The following is a 23,377-nucleotide window of genomic DNA, read 5'->3' on the forward strand; positions in this document are numbered from 1 at the left end:
TCTGTTCCCGGCGTCAAATGAAGCCGCCGGGTCATGTGACATCACTGGATTAGCCTATGCTCAATGTGGCGAGATATCGGATCACACCCGAGAAATATGCAGACGTCAATATGTCAAATATATTAAAAATACCTATTTTCCCCAGGTATGTTCATTGATATCTCACCATACTTGAAAACGAGAGGTAACTCTCAATGTATTACTTCCTGGTAAAATATTTTTATAAATAAAAATATGTCAATAGTCTCTCCTCCAAATGCTCTATTTTAGGGCCTGGATAGGGAGCAACGCCCAATACCGTCATATTAGTTAAAAGACAACGCAGCGATCTCCTAAAATAGGGTGACGCCAACCCTATACTAATGAGGCCCAATTATGGCCGTGACTTCCTGCCTATAATTACATTAACGAACGAGGCGTTAACTGCGGGGAAAACGAGGGCCCTTCCCGATTTATGCAACGTCCCGTTCTTGGGTCCCGATATAACGGAGCTTGGCGAATCTAGGCAGAAGAGCTAAAAGTATATATTAAAATAGCATATTTCATAAGGTTAACCCTTTCAGTGCAAGAGTGTCACATGGTCCCAACAAGACCCTACATATTGGGAACAGACAGAAGAAATCCTTTGTTCTGATAATAACCGCAGTTGCAATCTAAAACCTAGACATGACCGAAAGTGTTCGGTGATCACCCAACTTTCCGCGGTTATTTGTTTTGGTAAGATCACAGTCCAATTCAGCTCCAATGAGCGCCGCTCACCAGCAATCTATTCATTTCCGTTTGGTATCGGCGGTAATTAGAAGTGTCAGGTGATGGGGCGGCGGTGTTCTTCCGGTCTTTTCCAGTTGACACTGAAAAGTAGAATCCCGAAAAGCCACTACCATGTCAGTCACCGAACAGTTAAAGCACCATTACCGGAAATGGGGATGGGGGGGGGGAATCGCCTCCATGGGGTGACTCCTCCATGGTCCTCCTCCCTAACCTCAGAGGACTCCTCGATTCTCAGTAAAAAGGAAATAATATTATTTGTAGTTTCTTTTAACACAACTACAAACATAGCAGCAAAAGTCACACACGGGAAGCCGTGGGGGTCATCTGCCAGTGATGGCGCACCTTCATCGCTCGGGCGCCAGAGGCACCGCAGATCAGCTCCGGGGGACCCTTAGTTCAGGTAAACGTAATAATTAAACCAAAAAAATTGTGAACAGGTGGGACTGCTGCGGTAAGGTGTTGGTATTAAATGCAAACGCTTTCGAGTTCCATTCCGAGTTGAACCACTAACTTTGGCTCCGTGCAGTTTAGGCTTCAAGTGACCGCCCCGCCGCCATACGACGACTGTAAACAGCGACACGGAGTGTGAAGCAGGGGGACCTTGTTCAAATCTCGGTGTCCTCCCCTTTTGACCCTGGGGCAAGCCACTTCATCTCCCTGTCTCAAACACATAGATTGTAAGCTCATCTGGCTAGCGACTGTGTCTGTAACATTCCTAAGTGCTGCGTACTGTACTGCAATTGTGAAGCTCTGAGTCCCATTAGGAGACAAGCGCTATATGAAATAAAGTTGCTACTGTTTCTGTATCCCGTGTGGAGTCGGACATGTCCCAGGTTTAGCTGCACAAGGTGTGTAATGCAGCAAGCTTTAGAGAACCCAGGTCCAAAAATGTACAGGAAGCTCAAGGACACACCTACTGGGTGTCCATTTGCCTGCCATTACCCAGAATGCTCGTCTGCAGCTCAACCACTGCAAGACATGACAATGGGGTGAACTACAGACATCGTGATACACTTATTGTAAAGAGATACAAAGTGATATGGGTTTGCTCCTCAGGTTGTTTGACCACATACCCACTTGGGATTCATGGTGTCGAGTTTGCCCCGTGAAGTTGTTCCATAGTTACATCAACTGTTGACTATGTATTCTATCCGGGCTGTCCAACTGGCAGCTGAAGGCTGGATGGTGCCCACGTGAGGATTGAAGCCATCTCCTGGGTCACAGAAGTGGAAACCATTGGAACGATGTCCAACAAAGCAATGGAAGCTTGGAGTCCAGAGAGGGCACAAGAAACACATCTCCTCAGCCAAAAGCATATGACAATATTTTTCCACAGGGAAAAAGGCATGAGCGCACACAGGACGTATCCTGCTTTAAGTAAATAGAGCTCATTACCTAAATAAACTAAATTATAATATTGACATAGAAGCACATATTTACCACGGCTTCTTGTGGCACAGCACAGTGCCATTTAGGGCCTCACATGCAGCCCCCACCGGGGTGGCAAGTCCGACACAAAACATTTCTACCATGCCAAAATAGCCTTCGACAAGGAAATGGTGATGAGGTGTGGCTATTACGTTTAGTGGTAAAAAGCCCAAATCGAGCTGGTTAATTAAGATCCAAAACGTGCTCCTTAAACAGGCATTGCCATATTGTTGTGGGAATTCGGATTCAACCTTACGATTTCCCGGAAGGTTAAAAGCCATAGAAATGTACCCCTCACTGACCTGTGTCCCCATCACGTTGGCTCACCTGAGCAGAATAAAGGGAATAGTGTAAGGGGCAGAATTATTTTCGAGAAGACTGACCCAGCCCTGCTGTTCCCCTGGAAGAAAAGAATCCGTTCATCTTTAATCTGATGGAAAAAAAAAAAAAGATTCCACAGGCCAGATGGATTAGTCTTTGGGTAACGCGGTAATCTGGCTGGATCGCGGATTAAACTCGGGTCAACTCGAACGCAGCGCAGCCCACGCCGCATTCCAATGGGAGGGGGGGTTTGGAGTCCAAGATCTGAATCGCAGTAGGCTTCTGTATTTTACCGTACAGCCAAAAAACGGCTCCCTTTCGCCATATTTACTGACGATGCTAATCCATAAAACCCCTTCCGACACTGGAAGATACCTCATAGCCAATCCCCTGTAAGGACCCTTAAAATGCGCTTATAGTGCCGGCGACAGCGACGTCTCGCGTTAAAGCAAATGCATTGCCGCCGTCGCGTGTGCTTATAGTAAGCGCGGCGCGACGGCTTGGAAGTCACCTCAATTTGATTTTTCCTGCGACCGCAGCCTGACGTCACCGTCGCCGGCGCTATAAGCGCGGCCTAAGGTGTCTTCGGAAGAAACAGAGAATTTGTAAAGGGGTTCCATGCTGGTAAGCTGCTCCGCACGGCTAGCTGTGGGTTCATGTAATGGCGACGTTTCAAATCTCCCGCGTCCTGCGGGCCAATAGGAAACCGTGACGTCATCAAGCGCAGCTTCTTATTGGCCCACAAGGGAGCTTTCAAATTTGGCAGAGATACCGGCACACCCCCTTCAGAGGCAAGGATGCCGGGGTCCCCCGCAGCTGAAATGAATCGGGTTTAGCTCCAGAGACCCCCTGCTTCAATCCTAATGTTAAAAAAATAATATTAATTTAAAAAAAAAAAAAAAAAAAAAAAAACGCCTGCTCAGATTGCGCCTTTAATATAGATAACATAGAACAGTTTGGCAGCTTCGCACCCGAAACTAAACATTAAAACATAACTTTAATGCAAAAAATATCTCTACACACCATATTTGATCATATTCCTTTTGGACGGTGTGGCGTTTATTTATTTTTCATAGCGAGACTGAAAATTAGCCATTGCATTTTTGTTACCCCTAAAAGTTGTTATTTCCAAAAAAATACTTTGCATTGTTGTTATTTACTACTAGCTGATATACCCGGCGTTGCCCGTGATGTAATGTTCTGGCTCCCCCATTCTCCCTCTCAACTCCCTTCCCCCCCTCTTCACAGCTGTTCAGGCTTCACCCCTTCTCTCCTGACTCCCTCCCCCCCCCTCTCTCCTGGCTCCCTCTCTCCCCACCCTCTCTCCTGACTCCCTCTCTCCCCCCCCCTCTCTCCTGACTCCCTCTCTCCCCCCCCTCTCTCCTGACTCCCTCTCTCCCCCCCCCCTCTCTCCTGACTCCCTCTCTCCCGACTCCCCCCCCCTCTCTCCTGACTCCCTCCCCCCAATCTCTCCTGACTCCCTCCCCCCAATCTCTCCTGACTCCCTCCCCCCAATCTCTCCTGACTCCCTCCCCCCAATCTCTCCTGACTCCCTCCCCCCAATCTCTCCTGACTGACTCCCCCCCCGGTCCCTGACTCCCCCCTCTCCTGACTGAATACTACCCCCCGCCTGTCCGCTGTGCGCCGCCATCTTACCGGGGGCAGCCTGCTTGGAGGAAGGGGGTCCTTCCGGAGGCTGCCCGCCCACTCGGCGCCGCCATCTTACTGGAGGCAGCTGCAGGAGGAAGGGGGTCCTTCCGGAGGCTGCCTGCCCACCCGCCGGGGAGGGAGGGAAGTGAGCGCCGGCGGCTGGGGCAGGAGAGCCGCGCTTCCCCTCCGTCCGGGAGCCGGTGCAGGGCGGCGCACGTGAGGGTGAGTGTGATGAGAGAGAGAGAGACACACAGACACACAGTTGGGTGATGTCATAGAGCCACCAATCTGTTGGGTGATGTCATATAGCCACCAATCTGATTGGCCAGAGGCTGAGGACCGCAGCTAGTACCAACCTTTCAATTTTATATATTAAGATTTGTGGAGACATTGTTCAAATAGATGGATAGATTAGACCAGCGGTGGCCATCTCCAGCCATCAAGAGACACCAACAGGTCAGGTTTTAGGATATCCCTGCTTCAGCACAGGTGGCTCAATTAATGGCTCAGTCAAAATAGCACTGGATCACAACATCAGCTACAGGGGTGGCCAACTCCAGTCCTCAAGGGCCACCGACGGCTGAGCCACTGATTGAGCCACCTGTGCTGAAGCAGGGATATCCTTAAAACCTGACCTGTTGGTGGCCCTTGAGGGCTGATGTTGGCCACCCCTGGATTAGACAGACAATTAGGCCGCTGAAGATGGATGTAGACAGAGAGCTCAGTCAGACTGTCCCATTCCATGCAACACATTTCTCTACCAAGTATATTTAGAACATCAAAAAAATCAATTAAAATGTCAATATCTGCAATGAAAAAAAAACACATTACAAAAAAGTAAATAAAAGATTGGGTGGGGGGCGAGGGGGGAGGTCAGAATTCTCCAGGCAGGGAAATTAGAGATAAAAAGGGAGTTTTTCCATCCATTTTTCACCGACAGGGGCACAATGTGGAAGCGAAGGGGTTAACCTAGCAAGATGCCCCATGCCCCAAACTAATCAGGCAGGATGGCGTCCTGCGCTAATTGATTTCTGGCCGCGCGGTTCTGCCGCGGTCATTAACGGAAGCCCCGAAAATTTATTGTGCGACCGACCGCGCAGAAATGCAGCCTCTGTCCTGCTCGAGTGGGGCAGAGCGGGGCCGCACTATAGGGTCCGTCCCCCCCCCCCGCCCCGCAGCCACCCGCGTCCTTATAAAGGAGGAGTCGGAGCCGTTCCCCTGGTTCCTCTGCGGCTCAGCTGGCAAAGGCGCTGGCGGAGCAGGTCGGACCGGGTTCTGTCCACATTACAAAGGGTGCCCTGGCACAGGCTGCAATGCTCGCTCATCACCTGGGCCAAGAACCTGCGCCGGCTGTTCCTCCAGAACAGGGTTGGGCCGTGAGACAGGATTACGGGGAAGGTTATCCGGCTGGAGATCAGCAGAATTTAGGGACAGATTTACTAAGCAGTGGTTACACCGGAAGGCACCCCCTTCCAGCCCATTTCTTTGAATGGACCATAAGGTGGCTTACAGCAGGGGCTGCTAAACCCCGGTCCTCAAGGCCCCCCCTCTGATTGAGCCACCTGTGCTGAAGCAGGAACTGATTGAGCCACCTGTGCTGAAGCAGGGATATCCTGAAAACCTGACCTGTTGGAGGGGCGAGGCGGGCTTGGGGACTGGAGTTGAGCACTCCTGCATTATAACTTAACACCGCTCCTTATGAGAGCTAGTTCATGAATTATGGACCCTCGTATTCTATCTTGGCAACCGGTGGGGAGAGACAAGTGGCACGGTGATAATATGAGAGAGAGGGAGGAGAGGGAGAAGGAAAGGAGAAGAGAGAGAGCAAAAAGTGAGAGACAGAGAAACAAAAATGAGAGACAGAAAAAGACAAACGAGGAAAGAGAAAAAAGACAGACAGACAGACAGAGAGACAGACACAGAGAGAGAGAGACAGAGAGACAGACAGACAAACAGACAGACAGAGAGACAGACACAGAGAGAGAGAGACAGAGAGACAGACAGACAGACAGAGAGACAGACACAGAGAGAGAGACAGACACAGAGAGAGAGAGACAGACACAGAGAGAGAGAGACAGACACAGAGAGAGAGAGAGAGAGAGAGAGAGAGAGAGAGAGAGAGAGAGAGAGAGAGAGAGAGAGAGAGACAGACAGACAGAGACAGACAGAGAGAGACAGACACAGAGAGAGAGACAGACAGACAGAGAGAGAGAGAGAGAGAGAGAGAGAGAGAGAGAGAGAGAGAGAGAGAGAGAGAGAGAGAGAGAGGGAGACACAGACACACAGAGAGGGAGAGACAGACACATAGAGAGGGAGAGACAGACACACAGAGAGGGAGAGACAGACACCAGAGAGAGAGAGAGAGAGAGAGAGAGAGAGAGAGAGAGAGAGAGAGAGAGACAGACACAGAGAGAGAGAGAGAGACACAGATGGACAGACAGACAGACAGACAGACAGAGAGAGAGAGAGAGAGAGAGAGAGAGAGAGAGAGAGAGAGAGAGAGAGAGAGAGAGAGAGAGAGAGAGAGAGACAGAGAGAGACAGAGAGAAAACGATTGTTCCACAAGTTTTTTTCCCCCTTCATATGTCTAAATTCCCAGAAGATGAGTGATGGTATTTTTTATTCTTGTGTTTGATCTCTGATTTATATGGTGATCTTGCTCTTTACTTGTGATTTCTATGGAAATCCTCAGCCTGCTATAAACAGGTAAACGGCAGCCAGATTCGGCAAAAACGCGCTTCGAGAGTCCGGGAAACCGGCCGTTGCGAAGGGGATTTCAAAAGCTATTTTTTTTTTTTAAGTGGCGTAGCTTAGATTTCTGCTGGAAGCAGAAACGGGGAACCTCACCAATACATAATGGCAGCGCCATCTCCCCTGTTCCAAAGGACAAAGGGGTTAACCACTGTCTTACATCAACAAGAAACTGGATACCTGCTCTTCGCAGGCCATTATCAGGCTTTTCTCAGCGCTAATCTTTCCGCCTCGCCCCAAGGCAGAAGAGGTAGAGTCAGGTTGTGCAAGGTCATCGAAAACAGAAGCAAAAGCGACATGAAAACCCGATTAGATTTCCATGTGCCGAGTATCCTATTTCTGATTCCTCTCTCTCAATATACTTTTTATTTCCCCGCTCGCATGTACGGAAGTCCCGTAAAACACACGAGAAAATGGATGTCAAGGAAGAACCTTTGCGTCTTTCTGTCAAGTCACAGGCCACATGCCAATAGATCTGATCCAATGTCCCTCCGTCAAACTAGCAGCCTTACCCTTCCAAGATATATTTAATTGGCGGTGCTAGTCTAGAAGACATCTTTGGGCACCAGAAAACAACGTATGTTCTATTCCCCCAGAGTGTGGCAGGTGTTCTGGGATCGAGAACAACGTGATCACTTGGGTCAGCCATTCCGTGCATATGATCCCCCCCCCCCCCGCCCCCTTCCCCAAGTGGTGCACACGAGAGTGGAGGGGGCTCTAGTTTTGTTCTGATCTCCCTCTAGGAAAAAAGTATGACGTGCCCTCTACGTCAACAGGACCCACGATGTGTCGATCCTTGTGATGTACACGGATCATCTCCCCTCATGATATCCCTCTCCTGGCTTCTGATCAAATCCCGCCTCTCACCCTCCATTCTTCTCCTCACTTTTAAAGCTTTACACTCTTCTGCCCCTCCTTACATCTCAGCCCTAATTTCTCGTTATGCACCATCCAGACTCTTGCGTTCTTCTCAATGATATGTCTTCTTTCTACCCCCTTTGTATCTAAATCCCTCTCCCGCCTTAAACCTTTTTCACTGGATGCCCCACACCTCTGGAATGCCCTTCCCCTCAATACCCGACTAGCACCCTCTCTATCCACCTTTAAGACCCACCTTAAGACACACTTGCTTAAAGAAGCATATGAATAGCACTGTGGATATTCTGAACACCTGATACATAAAGCTTGGCCCCCTGCAGACGCACTTACCAGAACTCCCTCCTACTGTCTCTGTACGTTCTCCCTACCTACCAATTAGACTGTAAGCTCCTCGGGGCAGGGACTCCTCTTCCTTAATGTTACTTTTATGTCTAAAGCACTTATTCCCATGATCTGTTATTTATATTATCTGTTATTTATTTGATTACCACGTGTATTACTGCTGTGAAGCGCTATGTACATTAATGGCGCTATATAAATAAAGACATACAATACAATACATCATAGCACAAGCCTCTCTCGTTCCTGCTAATGAGCTCAGAATGCGACCACGTGTCACATCGAAAGAGGGGAACACAACGGCGGAACATTAAAGAATAGAAAAACATATTGCCAAGAGGTGCTAGGAGACCCCCAACTCTACAAGAGTTCATGCAAAGAAGAGTCCCTGCTCCGAAGAGCTTGGGATCCAAGTGGTAAGTATGGGGGGGGGGGGGGAACTTGCAGAAAACAAGAAGGTGGGTGTTGTGTAGGGTCCGGACTGTGGCATTGCATTAGTGCGACAGGCTTAAGCGTATATGGATCCATGTTAAAAAGGACATGCAGGAAAAAGGTGACAGTGTGCTCATTTGCATGTCATTTCCCAGAATCCCTGGCTGCAGCGGAAGCACTGTATGCGCAGAGATAATGGGGTAAAGACAGGGTTGCAGATCTGTCTGAGACATGCGAGTGCGCTCACACGGTGGGATTATTATTTGAACAATTCAGCACACGACGGGTTCCCCCTCGTCAGAAAGCAGGATCCTATGTCCGTGATCCAGGGACACACAACATGTTGCAAAACATCAGCCGTGGGTTAAATGGTACAGAGCGAGAGCAGCCGGCAGCGTGAGTCACCTTCATTGCACACTGGCAATCAGAACGCCTTTCAATCGGAGCACTGCAATGGTTTAACCCTTCCCGCCCCCGATCGCTGCATTCTGAAGCACAGCAGTTAGTAAGAGAAAGAGCACGACGAGTTGTATGGATGTGTGCAGAGACGCTAGCCACCAGTGTCTAGGCGGGCGGTGAATGTTAAAAGGGGCGGCCCCCTCTCGGACCACATTATACTAACAGTAGATGCACGTTTAAATCTGGGTAACCAATCGTCTTTCTTACCTGTACAGGCGGTCCTCGGTTATCCAACGGGACCCGTTCTGGGAGTAGCGTCGGATAGTGAAACCGTTGTAAAGTGAGTCCCATGTTAATCAGTGGCGGTGAGCGTCGGATAACGCATTCAGGCGTCGGATAACGCATTCAGGCGTCGGATAACGCATTCCGGCATCGAAAAATGGCCCATAGGGTTGCAATGTAAAGCGTTAGATATACCATTCGTTGTAAAGTGAAACGTTGGATAGCGAGGACTACCTGTATTCTGAATCCCGTGTTTCCTGTCGGTTTGTAAGCATGCTGATCCGAGACTTGGAAAGGAGATTTATTTCCTCTGCCTGCATGTACAAGTTGTGTTACAGTATTGTAAATAAAAATACCACTTGTGGTGCACTCACGTCTGCAGACCAGTCTGGGACCCTGCCTTTCCCCATTATCTCTTAGCAAACAGTGGTTCCACTGCAGCCAGGGATTGTGGGTAATGACATGCAAAAGTTACAGCATTAAACCGGTTGTGACCGTACACTCCGCGGTGCTAAGGGAATCCCGTACCATAGCATTAACTATGGTGGTCAAGCATCAAGCTGCGATAGTGCCGGTCAAGGCACTATCGCATGGAGACTCCCGCAGACGTCGATGGGCGGTTTTCCGTGCGACAGCTCCCCAAAAATCGGCACTACCGCGGGCCAATGAATAACGCTGGATGAGGACGTTGGTTGTGCGGACACAGAAGCGGAAATAATCACGCCAACAGGAAACGGACCAAGGTCCCAGCATCCAAATCACAAGATGGCGCCGGAAGATTGGGGTACTGGACTGCCACCAGTCTTACGGCCCTCAACCGTATGCTGGCAAGCCCCCCCACCCTTCCCCCCCAGATGTGAACGGAATTGGAGGACACTAAAATGATATGACGGTGAGCCCCACTGAGGAGTCCTAGTCCCTGACACGTTTTGCATCGAGAAACCAGAGCTTCCATTACTAGAGCGCGGGTTTGTCGTAGGGTCAACATTAGAGTTGTCGTGACGATAGCTGATAAAACCTCACGTGCCCACTTGGAGAAACCCCATGAGGTTTGGAAAGCTCGATAATGTACCCTATAAAGAACCCCGATGTTGGTCGGCTAAAAGGCATCGCGATCCACATCGAATCTACAACCAACGTGGCTACTAGAACTTTGAGCATCTCCTTCTAATTAAGCCACCTGTGCTGGAGCAGGGATATCCAGGAAGCCCTGGTCCGTTGGTGGTCCTTGAGGACATGAGTTGGCCCACACCTGCCTTATAACCATTACAACTGTATGTGTATAAATAACTGGGTGTGTATAGATACCCAAAAAGTAGCTGTACACTGTGCCATCACATACTGTAGGGGGGATAATTGCTTCAAGGAAAGGTTACCAAGATATTGCTTTGGTCTATACCATAAGACTTACCAGGAAAGACTGAAGGACCTTAATATGGGGGAGAGAGGGGAATATGATAGAAACTTTACATAGATACATAAAGGGTTTCAACAAAGTGCAGGGGGGATGCATGTTTCAGAGAAAGAGAAGTGCTAGAACAAGAGGCTATTCTCGGACTCTGGAGGGCGGTGGGGAGAGGGGAAATGTGAGGAAGTCATTCTTCACTGAAAGGGTGGTGGATGCATGGAGTAGCATCCCAACAGAGGTGGCAGAAGATAATACAGGAAGTGAATTCAAAACATGCTTGGGGATAGACATACGGCTAAATCCGAAAGAGTTTATCAAATGTAATATATGGAGAGTTACCTCTCGTTTTTTCAAGTATGCCCTGGGCACAGCGTTATAACAGTACTCGGTTACATTAAATGAACGGAGGTTACACAGTCACTTCACAGACATTTCGTGGACAGCTAGAGTTGGGAAATTGGGTACAGGGGGTAAAAGGGCAGGTGAGCGTCGGATTGGAACAGAGAGCCAAGGATCAAATCGGGAGTGTGACGATTCACAGCAGATAGGAAAACAGGTAGACGGGGTGGGACACGTGGTTATGATGTGCCGTCACATCCGTTGCATCTCGACACTGGTGGTCATCATGATGGTAACCCAACTCCTGTAGTACACCTCAAAACCAGCTTTCAAAATCTGTAAATGGCCATCAACATTCCTGTCACAAACATGGCTTTGGAGACCTTACATCTATAAACAAAAGAAGATTAGGAAAATAATATTTATGTGCTAGACTGATGATCCCTTATATGCCTTACTTCAGCATCCTAACGGGCTGATTACAGAGAGCGCGCTCTGCGTATAAGCTACAATTAGCCACGTAAATGGCACTTCTATTGTGTGAGCGGCACAACACCCCCACGCGGTGTCACACATTGTGGCAGTGGGGTGACACACTTGATGACTTGCAAATGACGGTGCCTTGCAAACATCTGGGACGCTTTACACGGTCTTACTCTTGCGTCAAATTGAATCCGAGAGTTTGTGCGGCGTCTCCAGACCCATTATCCCCCACTCCAGCCACAAGAACGAAGCCATGACGTGAATATGTCCATGTTACGCACTCCCCTTCCATGCTTATTACTCAGGCTCTTCCGATCGAAGCCGCGTTAATAATTAACCATGCACTGCGCATCTAGACTATTCCCCTGGTTGACCCTAATTATCTTGGTATAAATGCATCCTGGCCAGACAACTCTAGTGCGGGGTACACTTATGGGTTTGTCAAGATGCAAAACGTTGGGATTTATTAAATACTCCCGCGGGCCATGGAGGCCCCAGATGACCAACGGAAGACGTCCAACTGGTACCAACCAGATTCCTTTTTCGAGTACGAATTTCGTTCTTGGACTGGTTCTGCCATTAAAAAGAAGATTCTTGAAAGGCAGACATTTTTTTCCCCCCTTCTGTCTTCATCCAGTCTAAGATATTTGGTCGCCGCTGTTTTGCGGCCACTCACCGCGCTGCAGGGACATCTCTATACCTGCGACTTCGCCACCAAGGTAAGCCCCTAACCATACCATAAAACCCCTAATACTAACGCTACCCCCCTATCCTAAAAACCTTAACCCCTTACCCTAAAACCCCGATCCTTCACCCTGTAACCGCTAAAAGCCCTTACATTAACTAACCTTGTTGGTGAAACGTCCGGCGGCCGAGTGACCAGCGGCGGAGGTCGAAGGGTCCGTCGGTGGCCAAACCGGCAGAGACATGGCCGTGGCAAGACAGCCGTGACCCAATGTCCGGTTCCGTCTTCATCCGATGTAAGAAAAACCCGTACACCACATTTCTTATACTTAACATAGATCGCTGGCGAGAGATATTCACCAAGTCAGAATTGGCGGAGTCTTTAATGCCGGGTGTCCTCAAGTACCCCCCCCCCCCAACCTGTCAGCACAGGGGGCTCAATCAGTCCCTGCTTCAGCACAGGGGGCTCAATCAGTCCCAGCTTCAGCACAGGTGGCTCAATCAGTCCCAGCTTCAGCACAGGTGGATCAGAGGCTCAATCTTCAACTGAGTCTCTCATTGAGCCACCTGTGCTGAAGCAGGGATATCCTGACAACCGGACCTGCTGGGGGGGACGGGGGGGATTGAGGACTGGCGTTGAGCACCCCTACTTTAAAGAAAATTTTAAAAAAAGGGTCGCTGATTCTAATACTGCCCATCCTACTACAACACTGCGCCATCCTCAACGCCTACAAACACCACAAAGAACTTACCGGCGGTGCGCAATCCTCAATTGATGTAAAATACCTTGATACCAAAAATAAAGAACCCCCCCCCCCCCCGTTCATACTGACATTATAACGGCAGCAGCCCAGCTTTTCCTCCCGGAAACAAGATCAGCTTTTGTGGGAGACGCTCTGCTCTGGACGCTCGCCGACGCAGAAGTAAGGAGTACAATCTCCCGTTTGTCTCTGTGACAGTGGCACACACTAGATGGGACACTGCGATTGGTAAACACCAGTGTTGACTCTTTTCCCCATAACAACCCCATGTGACATACTCGGAGCGAGTGGAGTTCTGCAGCGGTTATCGGGCACGGGGGGGATGACCTGCAGGCTTCACCAGCACAACTCTGATGGGGGGGGGGGGGGGCGGTGTTATTCTGCAATATAAATCGTAGAGGACAGAATGACCTTTCCACATACATTCCCGAAATCCTACTCTCCAGTGTCATTCTTAACCCTACAATGGAGCTCCAAAAACGGCCCTTGGCAGGGAGGGGGTCGGAGCTTAACTCTTTGGTTGCCCTGGAGGGGCGTTGAAGCTCTCCCCGTGTTGGATTTACAGGCATCGGACCTTGGAACGTGCAGTGTTGTAATAACTAATCCCGACTAGCACCCTCTCTATCCACCTTTAAGACACACTTGCTTAAAGAAGCATATGAATAGCACTGTGGATATTATGAACACATGATACATAAAGCTTGGCCCCCTGCAGACGCACTTACCAGAACTCCCTCCTACTGTCTCTGTACGTTCTCCCTACCTACCAATTAGACTGTAAGCTCCTCGGGGCAGGGACTCCTCTTCCTTAATGTTACTTTTATGTCTAAAGCACTTATTCCCATGATCTGTTATTTATATTATCTGTTATTTATTTGATTACCACATGTATTACTGCTGTGAAGCGCTATGTACATTAATGGCGATATATAAATAAAGACATATAATACAATACAACACAACGGCATGATGGGAAGGTCTGGGGCAGGGGGTGACCAACTCCAGTCCAGAAGGGCCACCACACAAGTCAGGTTTTCAGGATATCCCTGCTTCAGCACGGCTGGCTCAATCTGCCAACCACTGCACCACCTGTGCTGACGCAGGGATATCCTGAAAACCTGGCCTGTTGATGGCCCTGGAGTTGGCCACCCCTGGTCTAGGGAGACTTGGACCTTGTGGTCCACCTTTGACCTAACCGCCTCGCTGGCAAGGTCCCAGGAACAGGCCGATGGCAGACACTGCGCGCTTTCTGAATAACCGTTTTGCTACGACGCTGTCACCCAACAATCATTTGCCGCCCATCTGCGTAACCAATGGGACGCCTTCACCATTCGATAGCCAATTTGTGCCGGTGATCTGCCATCTGCCCAACCTGTTTTTAAAAAAATAAATAAATAAAAAAGGTACAAAAACGCTACCGATCTATCAATAATGAAATCACCATCCGGCCAGAGCTACTAATACAGCAAGGCATCGCGTCTACATCAATTAGCAGGACCCTTCGCAGTTTCACGGGGCGCTCTCACGTACAATTAAAAATAAAAACTCAAATGGAGACCACTCAACGCAATCGGCTTTCTTAGAAAAGGTGTAATCCTCCTTGAAGTTAATATATTTCTCATCCGCATCCTTTCCCGACTCCCTGCGTCCATCAGTGCGTTTCCCACCTAGTACCCCTTGGCGCTTTGCCCGTTCCGAGGTTGGAAACCCTGGGATAGGGGGCTGCGCGATTTGACGCGGCGCTCAATGTTTACCGCGCAGATTTACGCCGAGTTCTCTATCTACTTATTATTATTTTTTTTTATTCTGCTGTTAATGTCATTGCAAATGTTTTTGGTGCTTCAGAAAACGAAAATCTTTCACCTTGTAACAAGAACAAGTGAGATCAGCTCCGGATAAACACAAAAGGACCTCGTTTACCCGACCCTCGCAAATAATATTTCGGCATGATGACTCGCAAAGTTCACCCCAAGAACATTCTCCTAGCCAACGTTCAGTCAATTCCCGGTGCAACCGGCCCCAAATTAAACCCTCACTTGGAATCCCACGCCAAGTAAACAACGGGTACCATTCAGCTCAACGGATCCAACCTCACGGGCCTTTCGCTCGTTATCCAAACGAGCGGGACATTTTAGATGGACTTTGCCAGCGATTTTGGCCGTAACACGAAATCCACACAAAGCGATGAGCCGCGATGAGAAATGGCTGCCAACCAGGATTCTGTCCCCTAGGGCATGTCTGATCCGTTCTCCAACGCCAATAACACAGACGAAGTGGCTGAAGACTTAAACAAGAAGATGGAAAGTCCCCTTGTTAAAGGAGCAATCCTGCCTAGGACCAAGGTGTCTTAATGGCAGTGACCTGTTTAAGGGGGGGAGTGACCGATGACACCAAAATCTCACACCTACTAGCGGAGACTTGGCAGGGGTTTCAGTTCCTGGGTCTGCTCCCTTTCGTCTGATGTTCAACAAGCATTTGCACAGGCAGAACACCCCTCTATCCTCCGTCCCCCTTATCTGTATTGGCTCGCTGAGAAGGACAGGATGGGATAAGGGTAGAGGAAATGGTTGACACACGCTCCCCCCATTTAGAGCACTCCGCTCCCCCCACCCCCCCGAAGAAATGTAATTTGTCATTCATTTCTAGAGAAACAAATGCAGCCAGATATGCGATTTTAGCACAGTTAGATTTGTTTAAGGAAGCCAATGAGATTGTTAAATAGTTTACAAAAAGGTTATATCATTTTTACCCAGATCGATGTCGGAGGGTCCAGCAAAACTCAGCCTCCATTCTCCCACCTCCGGGTACGGCCCCAGGTGCTGGGCAACTAGAATTAAAAGCACCTGGGGCAGAATATTTGTCCTGGGGAACAATATGGCTGGGGGGGAGTGGAGGGGAGGGGGCGGTCAGCTCCGGCCGACATTCCTATTAGTCACCACCAAGCCATGTTTGTAATCTTGTATTAAACTGGCAAAATTAAATACCCGACTGCCCCCGGAAATCAAGAGGTGCCAGAGCTGGGGGTGTTGTGGGGTGGAAAGGGGCTTTTAGCCGCTGGTCATTGCAGCCCTGAGGTAGGTGATTAGCGTTCGGATTAGGGGATACGGTTTTAGGATAAGGGGTTAAGGCAGCTTAGTGTAATGGGGGTTAAGGCTCTATGGGTAAGGGGGCTTAAGGCTCTATGGGTAAGGGTGCGACATTACATGCGCTGGCCAAACGGCTGTGGCTGAACGGTCGTGCCTCTCCCCCTCGGACTTACAGTGTGTAGGCAAACATTGCTAGAATTAGGGAGACAGCTGCATTTACAAGCGGGATGCAATTAAACGTTGCTCTGTTTGTACACCTCGAAGCCTCACTGTGCCCAGCACATCTTGTATTGTTCAGGCATCCGAAAGGACAGCTTGTGCTGCAAACACTCGCATTTCGCTCGGTGACTTCACAGAAACCACAGGGACAAAAACATCCCCGGCAAAATCGGCCTCCGCCGTTTAGTAGAACGGGGACAGAGTGTCTAGATCACAGCGCCCACAAGTCTTAAGAGATGGCACGCGCCCAAAGTCTTCTTCTGGTGTCCCAGCACTTCCAGGAACTGGAGATGGACATTGTAAACCATGGGGTCCTCCCACTCACCTACTAGCACCTCGAAATGTCATTATATTTATTTAAAGCTGCAGTTCAGTCTTTTTTTTTTTTTTTCATTTATTTTTTTTACTTCAATAGTTTCATGTGGGCAATCTCTAATTACCTAAAGAACTGCATAGCTGCCGGTCAATTCGTTCTCCGTCTATTGATCGGCGAAGTTTGGCGACATCTTTAAATATGGGGAATGTAAATGGTTGCTATAGGAACAAACATGCTTGTTAAAATAGGATACAAGAAAATTGGTCTTTCAACGTTGTTGTTTTAAAAAACAGAAAATGCTAAAAGTATTTTTTCTTACTACAGAACTGATTTTTTTTTAAAAACCCACACATGCAGGATATTGGCTGAACTGCAGCTTTAACTTTCCCCCTCCCTCCCCCCAACACCTTTTCATTATTCTCCTTACGTCTTGGACGATTTACTAGACTCCAAGGTGACACAGAGTTCATTTGCATGCCATTACCCAGAATCCCTGGCTGCTGTGTATGCCAAGAGATAATGGGGAAAGGCAGGATTGCAGACCTGTGATTGCGCTCACAAGTGAGATTGTTATTTGCTGTACACTGGACTCCACCCAACCCTTGGAAACTTCAGTCTGCGCAACATCAGCTTTGCCTGAATCTGTCTAAGCAGCCGCCTGCGCGAATCGACTTGTTATTGTTTGTTTTAAGAGGTCCCTTCTTGCCCTCTCCGACGCCGTTTTTATTTTCAAAATCCAATCCTCCGTTCAGGAGATAACCGCGTTTGCAAAGTGCCGCGGGAGTTTAAAATGGAGCCCAGTGCCGTCTTTAAAAAAAAAATCAGGATTTTAAACACTACAGTTGTTGAATTTATTTGTGGAAACAGCAGGACCTGCACGGGGGGGGGGGGGAGGGCGGCGAGATATGAACTTTATACCATTGCTGCTTTCATTCCGTTTACGAGAATCATGTCTCAGTCACTGTAACTTAATCCCCTCGGGACATCACCGAAAAACAAGACATTCACATTTATACATCCTTCCCGGAAAAAAATTAAAAAGATTTGAAATACATAAGCGAATTCTAGACGGTCCCTGGGGACGCAAACGAGAATGATTTCTAGCGGTCGCAGAAAACACAAACTGTTTGGCTTTGCTTTCTAGTCTCGTTTGTCGGTTAGGTCCATATCGCCTAAACAGCGCTACTCCCTCAGCACGGCGTAGTGAAAATGGCCCTTCACGGCTTTATTCAAGCACAGCACATTGTGTCTCCTAATGCAGGGGGGCGCAAACTTTTTTCCCTGCGCCCCCCTGCCGGCGGTCCCCTCTCTTCCGCGCCCCCCCTAACCACCATTGACCCGCCCTCCGGCGTCATGATGTCACGTTGCCATGGCGACACAAGAAGGAAGCCGCCGGAGTCACGGGTAAGTATGGTTTACAGAGGCCCTGCAGCTCCCCGGGCACTTAATTTAAGTGCCTTCGGGAAGCGCGCGGGGCCTCTGTAAACCCAGCGCCCCCCCACCGGCAGTCTCGCGCCCCCCCCTGGGGGTCGCGCCCCACAGTTTGCGCACCGCTGTCCTAATGGATATACGCCGCATAGTAAACACGGCCCTTAAACTCTTTGCGATTAGAAACAGGGACCGGTCGCTGAACATATTGGGGGTTACCGGGCGGATTGTGTGATGGGGGAGGGTGTGCGTGGGAGAAGGTGCAGCCCACAGCGCCGAGTAGCTCTCTGCTACATAATGGGACGAAATATGCAACACGCTATTGCAACTAAAGCCCAGTTTGCAGGTTCTGTGACCGTATTTCTGTTTTGTTTTTTTTAAATATTACATTGATTTTCTTTTATAATTATGGGTATCGCCATTAAAATTAAATAAAACACCCACCTACAATACATTCATTAGCAACATGGTTAATGTAGAAATGAGCGTTACCAATTTACATCTTTAACGAGGATGAAGAGAGACATATGTCCATCTATGCCAAATGTACATGACAGATACTTTATCCTATATTGGTATTTGTATTGACGCGGAGGAAGGCAAACGTTAAAAAAACAAAAACACAACCCCGGGACACATTAGCCAATGATATCTCACGAGGGAGGAAACGCCATTCCTTCCTGTCTCCAAATAACGACAAAATCGGGTTACTCCCTGGGTCAAAATCGAGACAAAACTTCAACCGACTATCAAGCAAGAACACTCCAGTGCCGTCGTAGACATGTATGCAGAGTTAGCCGGATTTGGGCAACAGAACGATCCCGAAAATCGGTCTTTACAGAGTTTTTGAATAAATGACAAATTCCAGTCATTTAAGGCAGCAATACTGTACTACATTCCCCCCACCCCCCCCCCCCTTTATTTCATTTTCTCATTTGTATATGACAATGTATAATTCTACATTGTTACCTGAGCTGGCAATCGTTTGGTGCTGCCGTTATAAATCTGTCAAAATCCTGTGATTGTGGGCCTAACATAATGGCCGCCTTTCAGTTTCAAGCAATCCTTCAGTCAGTGTAACTCAGCAGCTACAAAGCACCCTCATATGACCAAGGTAACGTTGTCTATTGTTACAGTTTGCAGCTCAAACTGCTGGGAACATTGGCAACAAATGATCCCAAACAGGAAAGTATTGCAAAGATCTTGCACTGCTGGGGAGGTGGGCTATAGAAATCAAAAGGATGCTCAGTATAAAAATGGCATAAACAGTTGAGTAAAAAATAAACAGTCGCTGTTATTCAATACTATAGAAATGTTAATTTTTTTAAATAAATCAGAAGATTTCATGTTTTGCTGCTATAAAGAGGCAGTCCCATGTAGTAGGTTAAAAAAAGGTATTTAACAATCGATCAACGTAATCGCCTTCCTTAGAAAGATTCAATAACCCCAAAAGTAACGGTTTCATTTATTTAGCATCCTGATAAAAATAAGTGTTACCCTTTCTGCCAAAGTCCACTGATTATAAAAGTACTTTATGTTTCACTTTGACCAATGGCGGCTTCAGAATTGCTGTACAAAATACAGCAGATAAAGACTGATATCTCCCCCCCCCCCCCCCCCAAAGCATTTGTTGTTAATGAATGTTTCCAAAATTATTTCAAACTAATAGTCTGATTTCATTGACAAAAAATGTCTCAGTGACAGGTGCGTGTCCCTGCTGTGTCTGTCAGTCTGTCAGTGACAGGTACGTGTCCCTGCTGTGTCTGTCAGTCTGTCAGTGACAGGTACGTGTCCCTGCTGTGTCTGTCAGTCTGTCAGCAACAGGTGCGTGTCCCTGCTGTGTCTGTCAGCGACAGGTGCGTGTCCCTGCTGTGTCTGTCAGTCTGTCAGTGACAGGTACATGTGTCTGTCTGTCAGTCTGTCAGTGACAGGTACATGTGTCTGTCTGTCAGTCTGTCAGTGACAGGTACGTGTCCCTGCTGTGTCGGTCAGTCTGTCAGTGACAGGTACGTGTCCCTGCTGTGTCTGTCAGTCTGTCAGTGACAGGTACGTGTCCCTGCTGTGTCTATCAGTGACAGGTACATGTCCTTGCTGTGTCGGTCAGTCTGTCAGTGAAAGGTACGTGTCCCTGCTGTGTCTGTCAGTCTGTCAGTGACAGGTACGTGTCCCTGCTGTGTCTGTCAGTCTGTCAGTGACAGGTACGTGTCCCTGCTGTGTCTGTCAGTCTGTCAGTGACAGGTACGTGTCCCTGCTGTGTCTGTCAGTCTGTCAGTGACAGGTACGTGTCCCTGCTGTGTCTGTCAGTCTGTCAGTGACAGGTACGTGCCCCTGCTGTGTCTGTCAGTCTGTCAGCAACAGGTGCGTGTCCCTGCTGTCAGTCTGTCAGTGACAGGTATGTGTCCCTGCTGTGTCTGTCAGTCTGTCAGTGACAGGTACGTGTCCCTGCTGTCAGTCTGTCAGTGACAGGTACGTGTCCCTGCTGTCAGTCTATCAGTGACAGGTACGTGTCCCTGCTGTGTCTGTCAGTCTGTCAGTGACAGGTACGTGTCCCTGCTGTCTGTCAGTCTGTCAGTGACAGGTACGTGTCCCTGCTTTGTCTGTCAGTGACAGGTACGTGTCCCTGCTGTGTCTGTCAGTCTGTCAGTCTGTCAGTGACAGGTACGTGTCTCTGCTGTGTCTGTCAGTCTGTCAGTGACAGGTACGTGTCCCTGCTTTGTCTGTCAGTGACAGGTACGTGTCCCTGCTGTGTCTGTCAGTGACAGGTACGTGTCCCTGCTGTGTCTGTCAGTCTGTCAGTGTCAGGTACATGTCCCTGCTGTGTCTGTCAGTGACAGGTACGTGTCCCTGCTGTCAGTCTGTCAGTGACAGGTACGTGTCCCTGCTGTCAGTCTGTCAGTGACAGGTACGTGTCCCTGCTTTGTCTGTCAGTGACAGGTACGTGTCCCTGCTGTGTCTGTCAGTGACAGGTACGTGTCCCTGCTGTGTCTGTCAGTCTGTCAGTGTCAGGTACATGTCCCTGCTGTGTCTGTCAGTCTGTCAGTGACAGGTACGTGTCCCTGCTGTCAGTCTGTCAGTGACAGGTACGTGTCCCTGCTGTCAGTCTGTCAGTGACAGGTACGTGTCCCTGCTGTCAGTCTGTCAGTCTGTCAGTGACAGGTACGTGTCCCTGCTGTGTCTGTCAGTCTGTCAGTGACAGGTACGTGTCCCTGCTGTGTCTGTCAGTCTGTCAGTGACAGGTACGTGTCCCTGCTGTGTCTGTCAGTCTGTCAGTGACAGGTACGTGTCCCTGCTGTGTCTGTCAGTCTGTCAGTGACAGGTACGTGTCCCTGCTGTGTCTGTCAGTCTGTCAGTGACAGGTACGTGTCCTTGCTGTGTCTGTCAGTCTGTCAGTGACAGGTACGTGTCCTTGCTGTGTCTGTCAGTCTGTCAGTGACAGGTACGTGTCCCTGCTGTGTCTGTCAGTCTGTCAGTGACAGGTACATGTCCCTGCTGTGTCTGTCAGTCTGTCAGTCTGTCAGTGACATGTACGTGTCCCTGCTGTGTCTGTCAGTCTGTCAGTGACATGTACGTGTCCCTGATGTGTCTGTCAGTCTGTCAGTGACAGGTACGTGTCCCTGCTGTGTCTGTCTGTGACAGGTACGTGTCCCTGCTGTGTCTGTCAGTGACATGTACGTGTCCCTGCTGTGTCTGTCAGTCTGTCAGTGACATGTACGTGTCCCTGCTGTGTCTGTCAGTCTGTCAGTGACAGGTACGTGTCCCTGCTGTGTCTGTCTGTGACAGGTACGTGTCCCTGCTGTGTCTGTCAGTGACAGGTACGTGTCCCTGCTGCGTCTGTCTGCCCAGTCAGCTCTGCTCCTCTGCCACCAAATCCTTCCCACGGCCCACAGCACCCAGCATCTCCCACCTCAAAATCAACAGGACACCTGAGTGGGTTGTGTTACCATGAGGCGATATGGATACTTCTAGGGAGCGGTTCCCACCAGGTTTAAGGGCGTGTGTAACTCGTGGCCCTCATATTTATCAGGGTACTTAATTACATCTGTCTTCATGGTTAACATCAGGTGTACAGATGATAATTTGGGATCCTGCCCAAATTATAGGGGCACCTCATTAGTTCATGTTCTTCAGAGCACCTCGGAGGTTGGTTACCCTCATCTGAGGGGTAGATGGGTGTATAACCCTATGGCAGAGGAGCTTCCCTCATCATTATCAGGGTACCTCATTACCACTGGGCATCAGGACACCTCAAAGGTAGGGTTATCCTCTTAAAATCATCATTTATTCCTTCAGGACAACTCAGAGGTTGAGTTACCCTCATCTGAAGCACAGGGTGTATCACTCTATATACATCAGGGCCCCCTCACTGCCTCTGGGTTCCAAGTCTTTGGTGCACCTCAGGGGTTGGATAACCCACAGCATGTTCCTCCCCCCACACCTGAGATTACCCAACCCCTCTAAAGGTGCTCCCCATCTCCACCACAGATCCCCCCCACTCACCGTCTCCGTGGCTCATCTCACAGCCTCCCTACCCCCTCCGCTCGCAGCATCGTCTGACAACCCACCAGGGAGCCTCCCCGCTCGGCGCTCCACTCATCTGGTCTGTGGTAGTGCCAGGCTGCCCGAAGCCACGCCCACTCCTCCTCCACTGGATACTTGGCGTTCCAACTGGTGACGCCTCGCATTGTCCTGCGCCCTGAGTCTGGATGCTGATTGGCTGAAATAGACCCCCCTCTCCTCACCTATTGCTGCTGGTTAGCTGTATTAAGGGCCCCTTTTAAGGGGGTTCTATGAATTGTGGTCACTTCCAATATATCATCTAAATATGTAATAGAAATGTACTGGGATTTATGATTTTATATGTATATAGTTATGTTTATGTGATATAGAATTAATGCATGTGGTATACAGTTATCAAGTTATTGCTGTACTAAATATATTGTGAATAATTATTATATATATATATATATTATATATATATATATATATATATATATATATATATATATATATATATATATATATATATATTATATATGTATAAATGTGTTCATTGATGATGAATGTGAATATTATTCGCTAGATCATATATTTCGATTTTTTTTGTGTACGGTTAAATAACCAAATGAGAATTTAAATTATTTAAGCTGTCAACCATGATACGTGTGCATGTATATGTATTTTGAATCATTAGTATTACAATTATACTAATATATATATATATTTTTTTTTTAATTTAGTAATCAAGTATATATATTTTTAGAGATTGCTACGGAGTCACATATAGGCTCATTCAATTAAAAGATACACAATGTAATAATCCACACTGTGCTTCTATACTTGTGAGATAGAGATATCTCTAACAAGTATACAAGCACAGTATATATATATACGCTATATAAAA

At 48.4% G+C, this 23,377-nt stretch overlaps 1 protein-coding gene across 6 annotated transcripts in view; it reads right to left on the reverse strand.

Moving 5' to 3' along the window:
* TEX2 (testis expressed 2) overlaps positions 1-22,626 on the reverse strand; it is a 77,396-nt gene extending 54,770 nt beyond the window's left edge. For 2 of the 6 annotated variants that reach the window (XM_075579946.1, XM_075579941.1), the window contains exon 1: positions 22,474-22,626. The gene's annotated coding sequence lies outside the window, so the exon portion shown is untranslated. Of the gene's footprint in view, positions 1-2,501; positions 2,600-4,176; positions 4,403-12,330; positions 12,509-12,999; positions 13,165-22,473 lie in introns of those variants that run through there. The other 4 variants (XM_075579943.1, XM_075579944.1, XM_075579942.1 and 1 more) reach the window with 4 other exon arrangements.
* Positions 22,627-23,377: the final 751 nt, after the last annotated feature.

Source organism: Ascaphus truei, chromosome 22 (assembly GCF_040206685.1).
Source record: "Ascaphus truei isolate aAscTru1 chromosome 22, aAscTru1.hap1, whole genome shotgun sequence".
In the NCBI taxonomy this organism is placed as follows: Eukaryota; Metazoa; Chordata; class Amphibia; order Anura; family Ascaphidae; genus Ascaphus; species Ascaphus truei.